At 42.7% G+C, this 15,017-nt stretch overlaps 1 protein-coding gene and 3 non-coding genes across 4 annotated transcripts in view; 2 read left to right on the forward strand and 2 right to left on the reverse strand.

Annotated features, from left to right (window-relative positions):
* LOC144698553 (uncharacterized) overlaps positions 1–15,017 on the reverse strand; it is an 81,443-nt gene that overhangs the window by 9,808 nt on the left and 56,618 nt on the right. The gene's annotated exons all lie outside the window — the stretch shown is intronic.
* Positions 1,157–1,229, forward strand: trnat-ugu (transfer RNA threonine (anticodon UGU)). Its single transcript has one exon. It is a non-coding gene; the product is annotated as a tRNA-Thr (tRNA).
* On the forward strand, positions 4,362–4,456 carry trnai-uau (transfer RNA isoleucine (anticodon UAU)). The gene is made up of 2 exons: positions 4,362–4,399; positions 4,421–4,456. It is a non-coding gene; the product is annotated as a tRNA-Ile (tRNA).
* Positions 10,732–10,813, reverse strand: trnas-uga (transfer RNA serine (anticodon UGA)). The gene has a single exon. It is a non-coding gene; the product is annotated as a tRNA-Ser (tRNA).

Genomic DNA, 15,017 nt, shown 5'->3' on the forward strand with positions numbered 1-15,017 from the left:
CATCCACACTTTATTCACCTTAGTTTTATGGCTTCATATTAAGATCGTACAGAGAAAATAAAAACAGGCTTAAAAGGTTCAGGAGGAATTTTCTTTCTGTATTTTTGGGTGGAGACTATTCAGCTACTAAGTGTCTGCACGCTTCAAAGAGGAGGGTGATTGAAATTTTCACTGAGCAACATTTAAACAGACAGACACCGAGTCCTTATGGTCGAGTGGTTAAGGCAATGGGCACATCGAGCGAATGAACGTGTAAATGCAAAAAGTCCAAACTGATATCCCTCGGACATTAGGAACTGGATTTCTTCTCGAAGCTGTTCCACATGTGACATTTGCAGCTCTGATGTGAAACTTCAACTCTCACTCCACTGATTCGGGCGGAGCTGTTGAGCGTTTCGGTTTTCAATCAATAAGTAAATCAGGCCTGTTTTAACAGTTTGTACCAGATCAATAAACCCTCATTGCCTGGCCGGGAATCGAGTCCTCACCGATAAATTAAGAGGAAAGCTGTCTATAACCCTTGCAATATGCTTTATCTACGCCGCATTTGCCCTTTTTCGGATACTTTCACCAGAGATAAGCTTCTGCTACAGAATTTTATCATAAACGATATCTTCGGGCAATGACAGCCACTGTTTTTAAGGGGTGAGCTGCAGTGAAGGATTGGCACCAAAAAAGTGTCGTTCAACTGGTCTGGTTCCAAATTCTGTGCTGGAATTAAAGAAAAACTTTGAGTTTGCTCAGTGCTTTGACTTCAAAAGCGAGGATGTAAGAATGTAGTTTCCCATAGAGTGTAATAAAATGTCGGAATGACTGGGAAATGCTGGGAAACATAAAATGATATACAGTTACAGAAAAGAAAGAGGCCATTCGGCCTGGCGCGTTGCTTTCAAAGAGCAGTTGCGATTGATTGGTCAGGAGTGATATTTGTGTCAGTGTAAACATGTGGCAGTAAAATCATTACCACATTACCACGGCAGACATTCATCACTGAAAGCAACAGACACACATCAAATTCTGCCGTTTTCATATCGCATCTTTTAATCCTCTCTTCTCTATCTCAGACATTTCCAGGTCTGTCAAATATCATCCATGCAGAAATTTGTCCTGTTCCTCATTCTACTAGGAGGCTTATTGTGGGCAGAGCTCAGCAAGTGGCTCCATAGCTCAGTGGCAAGAGCACTGGTCTTGTAAACCAGCGGTCGTGGGTTCAATTCTCACTGGAGCCTGTAGCTTAAATTTATGAAATTTGGTGGCAAGGTAACCTTTGAGGAGAGCACTACAAAAAGGTATTGGAAAGTCATGTGAGTGGGCAACAAGATGGCAGATGGAATTTAATGTCGGCAGGTGCGAATATGTTCACTTGGCTGTAAAAATTAGAACAGCAGAATGCTTTTAAAATGTGAGAAAGTTATAAGTGCTGATGTTCAAAGTGACCTGGGTGTCCTGTACAAACAATGTAGAAAGTTCGCATTCAGGGGCAGCAAGAAATTAAGAAGCCCAATGGCATATTGGGCTTTATTACAAGGGGATTGGAGAGCAAGAATAAAGAAGTCTTTAAAGAAGGGTTTTGGTGAGACGGCATCGAGAATCCCGTGTGCTGTTTTCATGTCCACATTTATAAAAGGAAATACTGTCAGTGGAGACGGTACAGAGAAGGCTCACTAAATTGGTCTCTGGGATGAAGTGGTTGTCCTATGATGAGAGGCTGAATAAATTGAGCTTCTATTCTCTGGAGTTTAGAAGAATGAAAGGCATCTCATTGAAACCTACAAAATTCTGAGGGGGCTTGATAGGGTGGACACAGAGATTGTTTCCACTGGTCAGGGAGTCTAAATCACTGGGGCACTGTCTCAGGGTAAAGGGCCGATAATTTAGGGCTGAGATGAGGAGAAATTACTTCACCCAAAGAGTTGTGAATCTTTGAATTCTCTACTCAGATGTTCCATCACTGAATACATTTAAGGCTGGGATGGACAGGTTTTTGCTCTCTTGGGGAATTAAGGGATATGGGGAAGAGGCAGGATAATGGAGTTGAAGCCCAAGATCAGCCATGATTGAATTGAATGATGGAACAAGTTCGATGGGCCATGTGATCTACTCCTGCTCCGATTTCTTGTGTTCATATGCATGATAAAGACAATAATTCATGTTTAACAAAAACAGAAAGTGCTGGAAGTTCTCAGCAGGTCTGACGGCAAATGTGAAGGGAGAAACAGAGTGAAGATTTCAAGTTTAATGTGACTCTTCTCCAAACCATAAATTGGGTGCTAGTTACAACATTTTGCACAACATCGAGACAGGGAATGGAACCCAGGCGGTGGAAGCACCGAATCTGAACCACTAGGGTGTTTCTATAGCATACCTTTTGAACGAAATTAGCTTCCAACTGAAGGTTTAATGGTTTGAAACCACCTCGGGTCATGTAGACTCCCTCTCTTCCTGCTTCTACTTATATTACCGACATAGTTCTGCTTTGTGCCCTTTGGCTATAAGGAAATCTTGTCCAAACTTTGCCACTTCTGCTGTTATTCAGTTAGTCCCCACACAAATAGATTTATGAATATTCATTTCAAATAAAGCTAGAAAATGGAACAAACATGTGCATAACATCCAACCTATTAGAAAGATTGGGCTCAAAGCAACGAATAGAAATTGATTCTCTGAACTGGAACACACCATCACACCGAGTGAATCCACTGTCTGTTCAAATGTTGCTCAGTGAAAATTTCAATCTTCCTCCGCTGTGTCACATATGGACACTGATTCAATAAGCGGTCTCCACTTAAATAAACACAGAAAGCGTCAATCTCCTCTTGCAACTTTTACACCTGTAGTTATTCTCTGTACCATTTACCATGAAGATATATAATACAAGTGAAGAAAGTTTTGAGATGGTAAAAATGTGTTCACCCCTCGGGGAACTGAACCACATTGACACAAACACATGAACACACACAGACAGAAGCACCGAGAGTCACAGCGGGCTAGGTTTTGTCTCTGAGGAGAGGCAAACTCTCAGAAAGCAAGGATGTCACCAATTTAACTCAGCTTTGTTTCAAATTCTGACTGCAGATTCTGTGAATGCTTATGGATGAACAGGAAAGAAGGAACACAGAAGTGAAACAGGAAAAACAGACGGGAGTGTTCGGAAGGTTCTGACTCCATTTAGCCAATAATTAATCCTGGAGGTTCCAAAAGGACAGAACACTGAGCAGCGCAATCGGCAGGACGCGAATGTGCGGGGGCAGATCCCAGTGGAGTTCCAATCCATCGCCTTAATCACTCAGCCATGACTGGAGACCGGACTCTGGTGTAAATGTTGTTCATGTAAAACCATGGAATGGTTACAGCAGAGACTGAGAGCATTCAGCCCCACCAATTCCCACTCATCCTGCAATTTCTACAGCCTCCCTTGTTCTTCCTACCAAGACGAACCACGTCATGTGTCAAATGCCCTGATCCTATCCTAAGGGATTTGATGAAACGTCTGAAAAGACGAACCAAATTTTGGCAGTGATGAGATTCAAATCCACGACTCGTTCGAGGCTGCAGTCTCAATTCAAAGCCTTGCAAACACTCAAACGCACTACTGCTGGCAATATGATAGTAATTATTGCCTTGAGTGGTATTGGTGCTGAATAAGAACTTAAGTAGCAGCAGAAATAGACCATTTTGTCGCTCGAGCCCCTCACAGTTCTATAAAATCAGAGCCAAGGTAACAATCTTGAGGCCATTCAGACCGTGTCAGAGGAACATCGACCATTCAGCTTTTTGATGCTGCTTCGCCATTCAATAAGATCATGGCTGACACAACAGAAACCCCGCGCGGCGAGTTAGCCAGAGGGACTTGTATAGAATTTCAAACTGTGTTGTGATGCGGTATTTCTGGATTATGCTTTGCAGAAATAGGATTGGGCTGGGATATTTAGGAACACCGGAGAGAAATTGATCGAGCAATGGAATCGTGAAAGTTCACAGCTCATTAGGACCCATCGTGCCCTCGTCAGCTTTTTACAAAGAGATGCCCAGTTAGTCCCAATATCTTTCTCTTTCTTCATAACCCAGCAGCTTTTCCATTTCAAATATTTGTCCAATTCCCTTTTGAAAACTCGGAGTTAAGGAAAACAATATTGAAAAAGGCGCAGGACCTTCAGCAGTGTCCATGCTCAGTGTGTGAAAATTAGCAACGTTTCCCTGGCCCATTGTCGGCATTTTATTTCATTCAAAATATAATACAGTTCATATAGTATCATTAAAATTTATTGAGATCACATTGACCAATCTGCCACCAAGGAATCATGCCTGACCCCAGTGATCTGTGAAAAATGTAACCAGATCAAATGCAGCCACTAGCGGGCGCTCCAGTGGCGCAATCGGTTAGCGCGCGGTACTTATAGAGCAGTGCGATCAGCGGGCTATGCCGAGGTTGTGAGTTCGAGCCTCACCTGGAGCAGAGGTTTTACTGGAGCTACTACATGTGGAACCACATTTGGATCCGAGATTCTTGAATTAATGGCACGGTTTTCAGCCGGCAGCATTGCAATGACAGAGCATAAGCGCATCCTCGACCACCGTACTAGTTTATTAAATTCTGTTACACAGAGTTGTTGTACAGGAAGATCAACAGCGACTCATTTACCATCTCTTGCATGGTTTTAACTTGTTCTATTTGACTAAAAACGTTAAGAAAATCATGTTTAAAGTGTTGCATTTCCACCACTGATCACACTAGATAACATCCGGCTGGAAGTGGTCAGTAAATCCTGCTCCCCAAGTTCCACGGTGACAGACAGTCTGCTCCTTGATGCAGTTCCTGATACACGCACGGGGAAAGCAGATATCACCTGACTCATGAAACGCGCATAACATCAAGCTGACCTTTGGCACCAAGCTGATGGTGTATTAGGCCTGTGTCCTCAGTACCTTGTCTGGCTGTGAAACATGGACGACTTACAGCTATCAAGAAAAGAAGCTCCACAATTTCCATCTGCGCTGTGTGCGGTGGTTATTGGGAATCTCCTGGCGGGACACAATCAGGAAGCGGCAGTCCTTTCAAAGACAGAGCTCCCAAGTCTGTTCGGCTCATCAAACAGAGGGAGGTTGGATGGCTCGGGCCCGTTTACAGGATGGAAGGTGGTCACATAGCTAAGGGCCAGGCGGCAAGTGAGACGTCCAAAGCTCTGCTTGTATGACACTCACAAGCGTGACATGGAGGCCCTAATTAGCGATTATCAGACATGAATTTCACTCGATGACTACAGGGGAAGATGGCGGCACTTCCTGTGAGCTGTTGTGCATCACCATGATGCCCATTTGCTACAGCGGCTTGGCAACAGGCGCCAAGACTAGAAACAACAACCCATAACATCGCTTTTAGCTTCATGTGAGGCACTTGTGATGGAAACTGCCCCTCAAGGATTGACCTCCTCAGCCATCAGAAACTGTGCAGCATATGGAGACAACCCATCTAAAATAGATTTGTTTGATGTGTGTCCGTCATCTTTCATGAATGGAAGGATGACGAAGATCATTGTGAAATTCATTTGCAAAAAATATGACGTGTTTCACACACAAACACACACATACACACACACGAACACAGCCAGACACACAGAGACACATTTGCACACACACACATACACACACATAAACACATACACAAGCACGCATCAATACATACAGATAGACAAACACGCACGCGCAGACACAGATACACACACACATGCACACACAAACACAGACGTACACAGGTGCACACAGACATACAGGCACACATGCACAAATACACACACACAAACACACGCACATACACAGACACACACATATAAACGCACGCTCACACACACAGAAACACAGAAAGACACACAAAGAAACACACACAAGAGCACAAACACACGGACACAAACGCACACATGCAAAAACAAACACACACATGCACACACAGAGACACACACGCACACACCACACACACTGACACACAGCGACACACACATACACACTCTCTCTCACACACATACACACTCTCTCACACACACACACGCACATACACCCACAGAAACAGACAGACACACACACACATATACATACATACACACACACACAAACACAGACGCTGACACAAACACACACACAAACGCACACAGACGCACATGCACATTCACACACATACACATATAAATACATTTACAGACACACACTGATACATATAGGCAGACATACATGCACACACAGATACATACAGTCAAAAAAACAGACAGATACACAGACGCACACATACAAAAATGCACACACGCACAAAGACACACACACAGACACATGCACATACACATAACCACACACACGAACACGCACAGACACGCCAATATGCCATCTTGCTCTAACGCCGGAAAAACCGCATTTCAAATTAATATTCCCATCTTGACGACATGGGTGGCTCTGTAGCACTGAGGAAAATGTCACCCAGTATCTTTCAGGTGGTATCATGAGCCAATAGACACTGGCATCCTGTTTCTTGAGGTGTAATCGTTGCAATGGTGCATTAAGGGGGCACCTATCATTCAATTTCTAATAGAAACTTCTTTCGTTATTATTAGTGGAAACCTTGCGCCTGTCAGTTTTCAATCGGAACTTTTATTTTTTATTGCTAAAGTTGACGCTGCTGTTGTTAGTTGCTTCAATGAGACCTCTTCATGTTTTATAATACAAAGCATTTATTTTCCATTTTGCTGATACAAAGACTTGCATCTTCGAATGTATCATCAGGACCTCTCCCTCTTCTCCCCAAACTAGCCCATATCTCATTTGTATATTAAATCCAGGGACAGTTAGTGTCCTCGCTGCACAAACCCATATCTCTGTTTATGTTACAGCAGGTCCTGCCTCTCCAATCACTGAAGTAGCCCATATCGATGTTTATAACGTACCAGCCCCAGTTACTGTTATGACTGTATTGGTCCATATTTCTAGCTATATTACAGCAAATTCTGTCTCTATTATTAATTCACTAGCCCATATCTCTATTTATATTACACGAGATCAATGTCTCTGTTAATACTGAACAAGTAATGTCTCTATTATGACTGCACTAGCTGATATCTCAGTTACTGTTACAGTAGAGCCCGCCTCTGTTATTGATGCACTAGCCCATATCTCTTTTTATATTGCACCAGGTCGTTTATCTCTTTATGCTACGCCAGACCCTGAGTCATTTCAGATAAGATTCCATAGATTATACAAATTAACTAGACAGACAAACCAATCCAAAAATGATTAGAACGGTCGGGGTGGAATTTGTAAAGCTCACAGTTAAAAACCGTAGAAACAGAACAACGAGAGTTTCAATCCTTTCCAACAATTGGAATAATAAATCGGATAATTTCAGGTGTGTGAATATCATGTCAGGTAAACGTACAGGATCATTTTTTCCGTCGCTTGCGTACATCATCACACATATAGGTAAATATGAGGAGTTTCTGTGAGATGCTGCAGTGATAATTTTCCAATAAGATGCTCGTCATTCTCGATGTGATTCTAATCCCTGAGTTCCTCAGGGCAGTGTTCCGAGGCCCAAGCATCTTCAGCTTCCTCATCAATGTCCTTCCCTCCATCATCAGGTCAGAAGTGGGGTTGTTCGCTGATGATTACACAATGTTCAGCACCAGTCATGATTCCACACATTCTGAAACAGACCATGTCCAAAAGCAGCAAGACCTGGACAACATACAGGCTTGGGCTGATAAGTATCAAGCTACATTCGCGCCACACAAATGCCCGGTAATGATCATTTCCAACAGGAGAAAATCGAACGACTTCCCCTTGACATTTAAAGAGGAATTAGTATCACTGAATCCCCGACTATCAACGTTGTGGGCGTTACCATTGAGCAGAAACTGAACTGTACCAGCAATGTAAATACTGTGGCGACAAGAGCAGATCAGAGGCTGAAAATGCTGCGGAGAGTAATTCACCTCTTGAACCCCCAAACTCGCCCACCACCTACAAGGCTCAAGTCAGGAGTGTGATGGAATACTCTCCACTCGCTTAGGTGAGCGCGGCTCCAGTAACACACTAGAAGCTCGACACCATCCAACACAAAGTAGCCCACTTGTTGCCACCTCACCTACCACCATCATCATTCATTCCCTCCACCAATGATGCACAGTGGCATCAGTGAGTTCCATCTACAAGATGCAATGCAGGAACTCATCAAAACTCCTTCGACAGCACCTTCCAAGCCCATGACCACTACCATTTAGAAGGGCAAGGACAGCAGAAAGATGGGAACATCACCGCCTGGGAGTTCCCCTCCAAGTCACTCACCATCCTGACTTATAAATGTATCGCCGTTCCTGCACTGTCACTGGGTCAAAATCCTGGAGCTCCCATCCTAACAGCACTGTGGGTGTACCTATACCACATGGACTGCAGCGGTTCAAGAAGGCAGCTCACCACCAACTTCTCAAGGGCAATTAGGGATGGGCATAAAAATGTTGGACTAGCGAACGACGCCCACGTCCGTTGAAATAATAAATAATAATTTTCCAAATGATCTTTGGGAACAGAAAAGTCGATGCTTGGAAGCGAAATGGTCAGTCTGACATCACTTTATAAACAATGGAAAACAAGTGAATAGTTATCAATAAATAGTTGCAATATTAAACTATCTGCAATTAAAATGCAGGAACACTTTGGGATTTAACACATTCCCTGAGGGTGGAGATGGGCTGAAGGTTATCACTCAGGTTAATGTCGGGAATTATTCTTTATTAAGTTTATTTTTGCAAAAAAGCGTTATTAGAATACCGGAGATTTAAATGAATGGGCAATTTCTCAGAGACAGAGAGAGAGAGAGAGAGTGAGAGAGCAATAGGTTTCAGTGAGTTAGACGCTGTCTCAGGTAGAGAGATGACAGACATTCAATGAATGTGGTGACAAACGTGCCTGTCTTACCAAAGAAATGGTTGGCATGACATGAATTTTTAACAAGACCACACAACAGAATATACTATCAATAACTATTTGCGTTATTAGATGATCTGTAGTTACAGTTTGAATAAGAGAAAATAAACAAAACTGAAACATTCTGGTGAAGGTAAATCTTTGTGGAATGATGTAGCATGATTTTTTTTCACACACACACACACACAACAGGCGATGTCTCATATGTAATTCTGTTGGCTGTAATGAAAATGAATATCAGGAGCTGCGCGGAACAAACAGTCAAACAAACTAAACCTCTAGTTTTAGGCCAAAGTCAGAGGCCCATTTGTAACACAACGTCCACCTTATAGAGGCATAGAATAGTGTGGTAACAACAGAGACAGAGCCTGGTGTGGTAATTACTGAGACAGGGACTAGTGCAATTTGAGCAGGGACATTACTAGTGCAGTAATAATAGAGAAAGCATCTAATGTTACTTAAGCAAAGACGTGACCTAGTGCACGAATAACAGGGATGGGGACGAGTGCTATATTAACATAGACAGGGTCTACTGCTGCAATATCGGAGACGGGGCTAGTACAGTAGTTACTGATACAGGGCCTGGATCAACATCAAGTTAAATAGGGCAGTTATTACAGGCACAATGCATAGAGTAATTGTTTCCCAGAGAGTCTAAGGCCATAAAAACGAGATTGCCTCCAGTGTAAGAGAGACAGATCTGATCTCGTGGAGCAAAAACAGAGACAGGGAGAGTGGAATAGAAGCAGAGACGGAGGTAGAAAGACAAAGTCTTTGCAAAGACAGGATCCATTTTAATTGAAAAGACGCACAAGTCGAATGTGATACAGGCTAATATAGAGTCTAGTGTAAATTGTTCTGAAATGGTCTAGCGGAATATAAGTGCAGGCATTATTCAGTGTGTTATAAGCAGTGCCGTGATCTAGTGGAACATAAGTGAGGCAGTGCCGATTGCAGTAATAATTGAGACAGGATCTCGTGTAATACGAACCTGCCTAGTGTAGTATTAACACAGACCGGATCCAGTATAAGAAAACTAATACAGGGTCTAGTGGAGCTTCACATAATTCATGGCTCTTTGTAATATAAACTGACACAGTGTCTGGTGAAGTAAATACCGCCAAAGACACGAGATTAATACAAACAGAGACATGGACAAGTACAGAAATGAGAATAATGGTATAGGACAATAACAACAGAAACAGGGAATTGTGTGATATGAATGGAGGCATGTTTTGGTGCAGCATCACCTGAGACAGGGTCCAGTTTGATAGACACGTGGCAGGTTCTGCTGGAGTAATAGCTGAGACAGGGTCTTGTGAAATGCAACTAAAAACATGTTCTAGTTTTCAATAGCCAGAGATAAGCTCTAGTGCAGTGCCAACTGGGGCATGGCTTATTGTAACTTTAGCCGAGACCTGCTTCAGTGCAGTCATGACTGAGATAGTGCCAACTGTATTGTGGCCCTCGTCCAGTACATTAACAACTGTGGCTGAGCCAATTATAGTCACAACTGAGAGATGACCTTCTCTAATATGACCAGAGACATGTCCTAGTGTAATAGAAACAGAAACGGCGTCTAATTTAATATGAACAGAGACAGTGCCAAATGCAGTAATAATTGAGACAGCGCCTGCTTCATATGTGATGTGAGCAATCACGGTTTCACTGCCATCCACTGGTCAAACTTTGCTATTGCAGGTGTTGTGAAAATGTCGATTCCATTTACTGTTTCTGAGATCAATGGTTAAAATCAGAAATAACGGAAAACTTAGTCGGCAGGATTCGAACCTGTGCGGGGTAACCCTAATGGATTTCAAATCCATCGCCTTAACCACTCGGCCACGACTAAAGACTTTGGCGGAAGGCCTGTATTATTTATACGAAATCATAGAATAGTTGCAGCAGAGACAAGAGGGTCTTCTTCCCGCCCTGTCACTGTCACAACGCGACCTTTTCCCCGTAACCCTGCAATTTATATTGTCCCTCCTCGTTCTCCCTCCCAAACTGGGAATGAAAGAGTGAGAATGAAAGAGGAAGAGAAGTGATGGGTTTTGGAGATCCCAGGGGAAAGAGACTCCAGGAACAGTTCATTGTGACAGTTCACAAAGCAACAAGAAAACAACATTCCCAGATGAGGACCAAACCCGGGCGGCAGGAGTGGGAGCGCCGAATAATAGCACGTTTAGTTCAAACACAGAAGATGTGTTCAGCCAATAACAGCATCGAGTGTGTTAGATATGAACATGAAGTGAACAGTGAGGTGAAATAGTGCCACAAGCTGCAGATGTACAGCTTCCAATTTCCAAAACCCACCAACCTAATCAATGCGGCTCCTCTGAACATTTCAAGGCAAATATTGATCCTTTATAAGGTACCGTTCCCAGAACTATACACAGTCCTCCAGGTGTGATCTAACCAGGGCTTTGCATAGCTGTAGAAAACCTTTCCCTCTTTAGTATAACAGCCTCTGTTACAGGGTATACAGCAAGGGGAATTAGATTGTATAGATCGAATCAGAAAAATATGGAGATGCTTCATCAGAATAAAATTCCTTTTCAAATTCCATTTGAAATGAACTTGATTGTTTCGAAAGCTGTATAGGAATCCCCAGCCCACATCTCTGTGACATTGGGTCAGGGAAACTTTGTTAATTTTCACACACTGAGCATGGACACCGCAGAAGCTCCTGCACTTCTTTCAGTTTTGTTTTTCTCAACTCAGAGTTTTCAAAAGGGAATTGGACAATGACTTGAAAGGAAGAAAAAAAATTAGAGTTATGGAGAAAGGGAAGGAAATTGAGTCTAATTGAAAGAACAATGTAAAAGGCTGATAATGACATGATGATTGAATGGTCTCCTCAAGCGGTCTGCCATTTTATGATGACATTATCAGGTTAATTTGACGACAACATTTATAAATCTGCAACCGAATTTCTTTTCTGTAAAGCAAGGACCCAAAGTGCTGCTGCAGGACCTCACAGTTTAACATGAGGTGCAGGTGCCTCTGGCTTTGTCAGGTATTGTTCTGTAGTGAACTGGTTATCACATGTGCACGAAATCACCAAGCCTCCTTAGACAGCACCTTCCAAACCCATAACCATTACTACCTGGAAAGACAAGGGCAGCAAATAGATGGGAACACTACCACCTGGAATTTCCCCTCCAAGTCACTCACCATTCTGACTTGAAAATATGGCGCTGTTTCTTCACTGTCGCTGGTTCAATATCCTGGAACTCCCTTCCTAAAAGCACTTTGGGTGTACCTACACCACATGGACAGTTGCATTTCAAGAAGGAAGCTCAGCACCACCTTCTCAAGGGCAACTAGGGATGGGCAATAAATGCTGGCCCAGCCAGCGAACCCCACATCCCGAGAATAAATTGCAAACTGTCTGCAGAATTTTTGTTTTTATGCAGAATTAATCATCGGCTAAATAAAATTAAAACCAACCAAACACCCCTTCCTTCTTACTTCCGTTCATCTCCATTCAGGATCATAATTCTTCTTATCCGTGTTACTAAACGTTATTTCAGTTGCAAACATTCACTAAATTTGCAGTCTGAAATGGAACGATAATTGGTCAATTTGGGGACATCCTTGCTTTCTGGGCCTTTGTCTCTCCTTCGGCCTCTGTTACTCTCGGTGTATATGTCTGTGTGTGTTCCTCTGTGTGTGTCAATGTGGTTCAGTCCCCTGAGGAGTTGAATACATTTTTACCATCACAAACTATATTCGCATTGGCTAATCCATTTTAACTGTGCCTTTTATTGTAATTTCAGGCTTCTTTCATGAGAGAAACGTTTCTCCCCAAAATGACACGTTTATATAAAACACAATCAATATGCATTATCACACAGTCCCAGGTTGTTATTGGGTTCTTAAGCGACAATGAGAAAAAAATCCAACTCTCCTGTGCCCAACGAGTCCCAACAGCAATGATATTTTTATCTGGATATTAATTTCAAATATAATTTAACAACTGACCAACCATGCACCTACAAATAACACATTCGAAATCTATGAAGCTATTGGATTCAAATAACCCCATTACTTATTCTCTCTTCCTCAGCTCCATAGTGAGTGAGACAGGGAAAAGCAGAAAAGCAGCAACATTCCGGCCCCGCACTCTCCAATCACCCGCTGCCAGCAGAAAGATTCAGTCGCTTTGCTGAGTGTTTATTCTGTGAAATGGTGAAGAGCGAGAATAAGACGCTTGTAAGATACTGCGTTCAGTTAATATCCAACAACAAACAGGAACAAGGCAGCTTTTCTCTCACTTAAAAGGGCAAGTTTTTATAATGCTACAGCATACAACAACAACTTATATCTAGAAAGCGCCTTTAACCTGTTGAAACGTCACAAGGCGTCCGGCCATGGTCATTATATAACAAAGTGTGACGCTGAGCCTCATAATCGGTCAGCTGACTAAAAGCTCTGTCAAAGGGGGAGGCTTTAAGAACTGTCTTAAAGGAGAAAAGTATCGATTTCATGTTCCATCCAACAGCAATGGTTCTTCTCATTGGCTGAAGAAGCCACTTGTGTTCAACCTGAACGGACCATTTAGCTGGAGAAAGTTGACTGGTGAAAGAGATCGGGAAAGAAAAAATTCCAAAAGTAGCCTCCTTGAGCCAAATTTCCAGCAGCTTCCTGATGGCCGACTGGTTCGGGTTCAGCACTTTCACTGCGTCACCCCAGGTTTGATTCCCTGTCAAAGAATTGAGATTTTCTGCTCTTGGGCGAACTGCTAAAGCCAACATTATTGTCTTCCTGGCTGAAAACAACACAGAACAGTTCTGTCAGATTCAGGGTAATGAGAGTTGAAGTTTCACATCAGAACTGAAATGTCTCACGTGCAACAAGTCGAGAATAAATCGAGAGTCGGAGTGAGGAAGTGAAAATAAAAGAGAAGGGCTGTGATAGGTTACAAAGCACTGACTATAGAGCTGGTGATGCGAGGCAGAATATTATTCCTGTATTACCCATGTTACCTTCAATTCTAATTTCCTTATTTATCCCATTCCCAACATTTCCACTACAGTTTGGTGGCATATCAACAACTCCCACTAATGTTTGATGCCTCTTTCTGTTTATTAGCTCCACTCAAACTTATTCTTCAATCTAAGATCCTCTCCCACTAATGTGCGGATCTGGTCCCTTATTAACAGCACTAACCCACCTCCTTTTCCTTTTTGCCCATCCTTCTTAAATGACGATTGCTCTTGAATATTCAGATCAACCAATCACACTGCTCTGTCAAAGCAGAACACATGGCCAATTGGCCAATTTCTTTGCTGTAACTTTCTGCCATTTTGTGTTTCCCAACACCCCAGTTGTATCTCTCTAAGTTTTACTGCCATTTTATAACTCAATCCATCGAGATGTTATCCCTGCCCTTCTATCCGACGCTTTGAATTCAAGACAATGAGCAAATTCAGCGGGTTTTCTTGTCATGTCTAGCACTGAATTTGACACCGGACTCGTTCAACGGCAATTAAATAGTCTCAACCGTTCACCCCTTCAAAATGAACCTGTTGTGTTGCTTCTTGCAGTATATCTGCTAAACAACATAAGCTCATCCCAGCTCCGCTTTCTTCATAGTGAAATCCAATGTGAAAATATGAACAATTTCAAAGCTTAACAACGTGCACAAGACTGGAAGGAGAATGTGGCTGTGGATAATTCACACTGCACATTCCTGTTATCAGCATCTCGGACAATTAGTAAAATGAGAACCTGTAAACCTTTCCCTTCTCAAAGCCTCGTGTCTTCATTCCCTGTCCCTGATTCCCAGGGAAATATTGAGTTCATGGACTGACTGTGTTGAATCAAGCAACTAATTGACTTGGGAGCTTGGGAGATGAGGCAGGGACAGAAGCAGAAACAGATGTGACATGACAGTGTTTGGAATTTGATGTGTGTCAGTTGCTTTCAGTGATGAATTTCTGCCCTGTGTTCCCTTGTCAGCTTCACAGGAGCCGCAGTGATGAGGTTGGTGGGTTTTGGAAATTGAAAGTTGTACATGAGCAGCTTGAACAGTAGGTCGAACAAGGGCC

The sequence above is a fragment of the Cetorhinus maximus genome, chromosome 23 (genome assembly GCF_964194155.1).
Source record: "Cetorhinus maximus chromosome 23, sCetMax3.hap1.1, whole genome shotgun sequence".
Lineage (NCBI taxonomy): Eukaryota > Metazoa > Chordata > Chondrichthyes > Lamniformes > Cetorhinidae > Cetorhinus > Cetorhinus maximus.